The sequence below is a fragment of the Lissotriton helveticus genome, chromosome 7 (genome assembly GCF_964261635.1).
Source record: "Lissotriton helveticus chromosome 7, aLisHel1.1, whole genome shotgun sequence".
Classification (NCBI taxonomy): domain Eukaryota; kingdom Metazoa; phylum Chordata; class Amphibia; order Caudata; family Salamandridae; genus Lissotriton; species Lissotriton helveticus.
This window is the reverse complement of record NC_136068.1, coordinates 589,607,490-589,613,489: the sequence shown is the minus strand read 5'-3', so window position 1 is coordinate 589,613,489 and position 6,000 is coordinate 589,607,490. Positions and strand designations below refer to the sequence as shown.

The 6,000-nt window shown below is 49.9% G+C and overlaps 1 pseudogene; it reads right to left on the bottom strand.

Annotated features, from left to right (window-relative positions):
• Positions 1-476: 476 nt before the first annotated feature.
• On the bottom strand, positions 477-1,922 carry LOC144769183 (thrombomodulin-like; annotated as a pseudogene).
• Positions 1,923-6,000: the final 4,078 nt, after the last annotated feature.

Sequence of the window (6,000 nt, the reverse complement as noted above, 5' to 3'; positions counted from 1 at the left end):
CTCGCGCCTCGCTCGGTGCGCGATTTTTTGGATGAGGGGTTTTCAGAAAGTGACTCGAAGCTCCGCCCCTCATTTCCATTGGCTTGCATCACCGTTTATGCGAAACGGTGGCCTGCCATTGGAAATGAGGGTTTTTTGTTGACGCCCTTCCGTCACCGATCCGGACTGGATCGCCTGCTTTGCTGCTGTGGCAAAGCACTTTATCTTTATGGGGCCGTGTGTTTCTAATTAGAAACACATGGCCCCATAAAGACAGGAGATCTATGCTTGTTAAAAGTCCCGTTCCGGTGAAGGCTAAGTGCTTGCCGCTCTCAAGGGGATGCCGCGAGCCTTTCTTTGTGGCCCCAACTCCTAGGGAGTCTGTCCTCATGGCTCACCTTCGGCATGAGACTATCTGCGTGGCTCACCCTTGGAGCGAGGGTCCGTGCGTGTGCAATAGGTTCTAGTCTTTCCGTGTATGGTTTCTCCAATGCCTCCTAAAGTTTCTGGTGCGAGGGGGTGCCAAGGGTCACCTGTCTCAGCACCACGCCTTTCTCGGCGTGTTTACATTTGCAGTCCGTCACTGCGTGCACGCTGTGCTTCCTGATCCCGTGGAAGACGATGGTAATGAGGACGGACAAGATGCCCACCGCGATGCCAATCATGATGCCCAGGTGAAGGGGCCCCACGTGGAGGTGGTGTGGTCCTGGGTACTGCTGTGGGGGTGGTGACGTCTTCGGAGCTCCCTTCCTCGTCGCCATAGAGTTTACAGGACAGTAGGTCGGCTTGCAAAGTGTACCCGGGCCCGCAGGACCACCGGAAGGAGCCGGGGGTGTTGTCATAGGCCTGGTCACAGTACTCAGAGAGGCACTCGTCAATAGCCACACAGACCGTTCTAGGTGTGCCCTCCACACTGAACGCTTGCACCGCGCTGGCATCGCCTTTCTGAATGATGTACCCCGGGGGGCAGCGACAGGACTCCATGGTGTGTGTCACACTCCGCCGGGCACTCGCTGCTATTGCAGAATATCTGGCACTTGCTGGGATCGCGAGAGTCTACGCTGTACCCCGGGTCACAATCACACCTGTAGGTGCCAGGCAGGTTGATGCAGTTCTGTTCACACACCTGGCCGTAGCACTCATCAACGAACATTTTGTAGCCCGGGTGACAGAGGCAGTGGAAGCCCCCCCCCCCCCCACTGTGTTCTCGCACTGCTGATTGTATTTGTTCTTGTTCAACTGGAAGCCGTCGACGTCGTGGCAACTGGTGCCATCTTTGCCCAGTTCGTACCCTTCCTGGCACATACACTGTGGCACATTGTTGGTGGTATTGAGGAAGCAGAGCTGGGCGCACCTGTGGCTGGAGCAGGGGTTGGGGGGGGCGGGACGCTTTGCTGTCAATCTTTAGCCAGCTCCAAGCCCTGGGGGCAGGTGGCAATGCCAGACTCCTCTCGGCCGCTGTGGCTGCAGCCTCTGTTCTCCACCTCGCAGTGCCAGGGGCCTGGGCTCTGGGAAACCCATCTCGTGCTGTCCTGGCCTCGGCAGTGAAGCTCCAATCCGTCAGGAGATATTGAGGCCACCGTGTCAGGGGGCAGCGCCATGAAATCGCTACCATTAGCTCTGAAGGGGGTCACCTAGGTCACCGCGAGGCCAGAGCCAAGGATTAAGGGGCTGCAAGTGCCCGGATAGGTGAACTCGCACAGGAAACCTTGGCTTCGGCTCTCGCAGTCCCTTTCCCACCAGGCCAGATCACTCTGCATAGTCACGCAGCGCTGTGAGCAGCTGCTCCCAGCTCCAGGGGCCTTCCGGTTGGTGTAGTCTGTGTTGGAGTCTTCGGTGACCCACTGGAAGCCACGCAGAGGCCCTGGAAGGTCAGGACAGGAGCCGGTTCGAGCAGTGTGAGGCCGGCGGAGCCCTATCCGCAGTGCATGGTTCACCATCATCTCGGCTTCAGACGCACACGCCTGCCCCGCGATTAGTGTAGCTCCAAAGAGCCACACGCTCCTCCCCTCAATGCAATAGATGTTTCACACTGTGTTTCTGACTGAAAGCGCTTTCAGTGCGCCGAGAGTGCCCAACACCCATCAACTCTGCTTCAGATGCGCAGTGTCTGACCCACAATCAGTGTACCTACAAAGCTCCACCCACTCCTCCCCTCAATGCCATAGATGTTTTTCAGACTTATATATATGTATCAAAGCAAAATGGGTTCGCAAACGCCGAAATTTGCAGAATTCCGGCGTTTGCTAACCCATTTTCGCTAAATGGTATGTATGAAACATTTTTGGTGCAAAATAAGGAATCGCTAAATTTGCCATTCCTTATTTTGCGATTGCATTTAAGGAATTGCAAATTTTGCGATTCCTTAAATGCAATGTATCAAGGAAAAAAACATTCCAAAATGCCATTAAGGAATCGCAAATTACCACCAACTTCTAGTTGGTGGTAAGTTGCGAATTCTTTTAAAAAAACATTTTTTTAAACATCAAAAGGTGCCATGTGATGCTCATACATACCCTTAGGGCATGTATGTGCGCCATATGCGCACACATGTCATTTTCAGGGGTGCAGCAGGGTGTTCTTGAGACACCCCTGCACCCTTGAAAATATTCACAATTTGCGATTAGCAAATTGCGAATCGCAAATTTCCCCTTCATTCCTATGGGCCTCCTGGCCCATAGAAATGAATGGGAAATTATTCCTTAATTGCGATTAGCAATTTGCTAATCGCAATTAAGGAATTTTAAGGAATCGCTAAAAAGAAGCGATTTCCTACGTACATACCATTTTGCGATTTCTAAATAGCGATTCCTTAAAAATCGCTATTTAGGAATCGCAAAACGGAATGTTGATACATATGGCCCTTAGTTTCTGCCTCGCTTCAGGCGCACAGCACCTTCCTGCGATGAGAGTACCTCCGAAGCTCCTCCCCTCACAAGAAAAAAATTACCATTTTGTCTCCCTGAGAAGTCGCAATTTATTCAATTTTTTTTTAACTGTTTCAGAAGTTTAAATGTGCAAGACAAATGCTGATTGGGATTGTTTGTATCTAGATTTGCATCCATGATTTTACTTGTGATTTTTAGCTGCACATGATGAGGATTTGTAACTTTTGTTGTCAGATCCAAAAGACTCATTTACCCACTTATTTGTTTCGACTCAGACGCTGAAGTAAGTAAACACATTGGAATATGTATAGGGAGGTGTGGCAACGAGCAATCGGCATCGCCTCGCATCTTTATTTATTTATAAATGGCAACGCTTTGACTTTAAACACGCCTTTCATTGTGTAAGAACGGAGTCACTTTCACTATGTATTTGCATTTCTTTATTTCACACTGGCAAACAAATTGATTTGATTTTCCGAAGGTGCTGGGCCAACAGCTGGTTGTTCTCCAGTACCTAGATCACCCCCTCCCACTGTTCACTGTTAACCCAACTTGCTCTTCTGTCCCAGGCTCTCATCTCCCCACCACTACTCCACCCTGAGCTACGTCCCTTCCTGCTGTCTCCTGAGCACCGATCACTTGATTTACAGCCTCAATAGCTGTAACTCTAATTTACTAAAAACAAAACTGCCACATCAAATAAAATAACCTGCATACAAATATTACCACTACTTCATTGATGTCTCTCTGCTCTCCTTGTCACACTGTCCCTCTTTTCACATTGTCACACTGTCCCTCCTTTCACCAGAGTCTCTCATCTTCTTAGTGGACGACTCCTTTCACCTCAGCCTTTCACTGTCTTCTAATAGTACTCCTCTCCGCTACTTCATGGGCTATCTCTCCCCTCGCCATTCTGTCCCTCCTTTCACCAGTGGATCTCCATTTCTCACCGGTCACTTATTTCATCCCCAACTTTGTCTCTCATTGTGACACTCCCCACAAGCACTTCAGAGGCTCTGCCTTTTTAGGTCTCGCCTGGTGCTGGCAGTGCGCATGCGCTGCTCTTGCCTTGCGAAGGCTTCTTGGAATTAATACGATTCCAGAAGCTTGCTTTCTGCTCCGCCCGTGTTTTGCATTGGTGCGTGTCATTTTGCGTCACCAATTATGCAAAACCGGGTGTTATCATTGTCCAGGAGGGTTTTTAGTCCCTCCTGGTTACCACCATGTCCGCTTTTGGCCCGCCCACCGGAATTGCATCTTTTACTGGCGGCGGGAGACCGTGTCTCCTAATTAGCTGCTATGCACTTTTTTTTGTTCTCATTCGGCTTTGGCAAAGGCAGCCGCATGTTTATTTTTGCATTGCGCTTTCACTTATAGTGAAAGCGTGATGCATTTTTACTGCACTTTATATAAGCAACACGCAAGGACACTTTACCTTGCAGGCGGCGCAACCATCTCGGCGGTGCTTCTGTGTATGCATACATGGCGTGCAGCCTGACATTCCACTGACCAGAGTCTCCCTATGCACCAATATTTCAGCAGGCTGCTTGTTTCCACATTGCTGCTGGTCCCGCCCTCCAAAACCTTCCTGGGCTCGCCCACTTCCTCACTGTCTGCCTGGGATAGATTGTAGGAATACAGGTGCTACTTTACATCAGTGTGGAAGTCACTTGTCTGACCCTTGTCCCAGTCTCTCTCTTTTTAGATCTTAAGTTTTCACCCCTCTCTTTCCCAGGGCCACCTCTCCTCGAGCACCCTACCAGGGGTTCTCCATTTTCCTCCATGGCTCCACCCCCTGCTCTGGACGCTCCTACTTGGCTGTAGGTACTTAGCCCCGCAACGCCTCGCCATGGAACGGGCTCTGAAGAATAACCTTCCAGGAGCTAGAGCTGCAAAAAGTGAAATACGATCCTTTATGGGACAGGGAGCAGGCGAGGAGCACAGCCAGTAGTCTGGAGAGCAGGTTTAAAACATGGGTTGGGGGTTACAGCGAGCTGGGATGGGGAACTGGGGCTGCTACTCCGTATAGCTCATGAATGTTTCCATGCCCTGTGTGCACCTTCGGATAGTTATAACTTCGTAGCCAGCATCATATACACATATATATTTTTTACATTTTTCTATAGCCTGAACTCGCGGCAAAGGTATTGTAACGCTTTGTGAGTACCCTTTACGCAAGGACACATTCGTTTTTGTAGCCACAGGAGATAACGAGAGTTGCCCAGAATCTCAGGACCTTGAGCCATCGCCGAGACCCGAACGTGGTTCCCCAATTACAATCTCGGCAGAGTGGGCAGCTCTGGGGTTACGCCACACCCTGTCCCCCAATGGAATGTGCCTTGCTGAGCTGCCACATTTGGAGTGAGGGATTTCGAGTGCGGGGTGGAGGGCTTGGTAGCAAGGAGCTGAATTTGCCCTTCTCCTTCAGCCTAATCCGGCCCAGCACCCCCCCCCCCCTGCTTTGTTATTCACTTCACATGTCTATTGTCCACTTGAGCTCCTCCAGGCAGCCAAGGCATCTTCCTTAAAGGCCTCAGTGAATGGTGTAAACAGGGCATTTGGGTATTTAGGTGACTTGAATAATCAGTAATGGACTTCGATGCTGCGCGTGACATTGCGGTCCTAGTATGCTTTAATAGTGCACATCTGACACTTGTAGTTGTTCGGCGATTAGGTGTATTTATTGTTGTATGGGATGCGTATTTCCTAATTGCTGCTGTTTTTTGTGGGGGGCAAGGAACACCTTTACTTATACCCTTTATACATGCTAAGTGTTTCGGTGTACAGCTGTACATGAGTACTCTTGTGTGACATATAGTTTTATCTAAAGAGTTCTGAGGAGCATTGAAAATGCAATAGGTCTTGCCTTTATTTAAGTTAAAGCCATTTGATTTGCTAATGGTATTGTACAGCAAAGCAAATGGCTTTAACTAAATGAAAGGCGAGAGCTATTGCTTTTTGTAATGCTTGTTATCCTGGCCCTTCCTTCTCCAGAGTCGCTGCTTCATACCTGACTCTTCTTTTCACCTCAGCCTGTCATCTCTCCTAATGGCACCCGACCACCCCTGGTCCTCCGGCCCTTCTGCACTCCTCGTTACCCTGTACCTCCCTTCATCAGAGGCTGGCTCTTTTC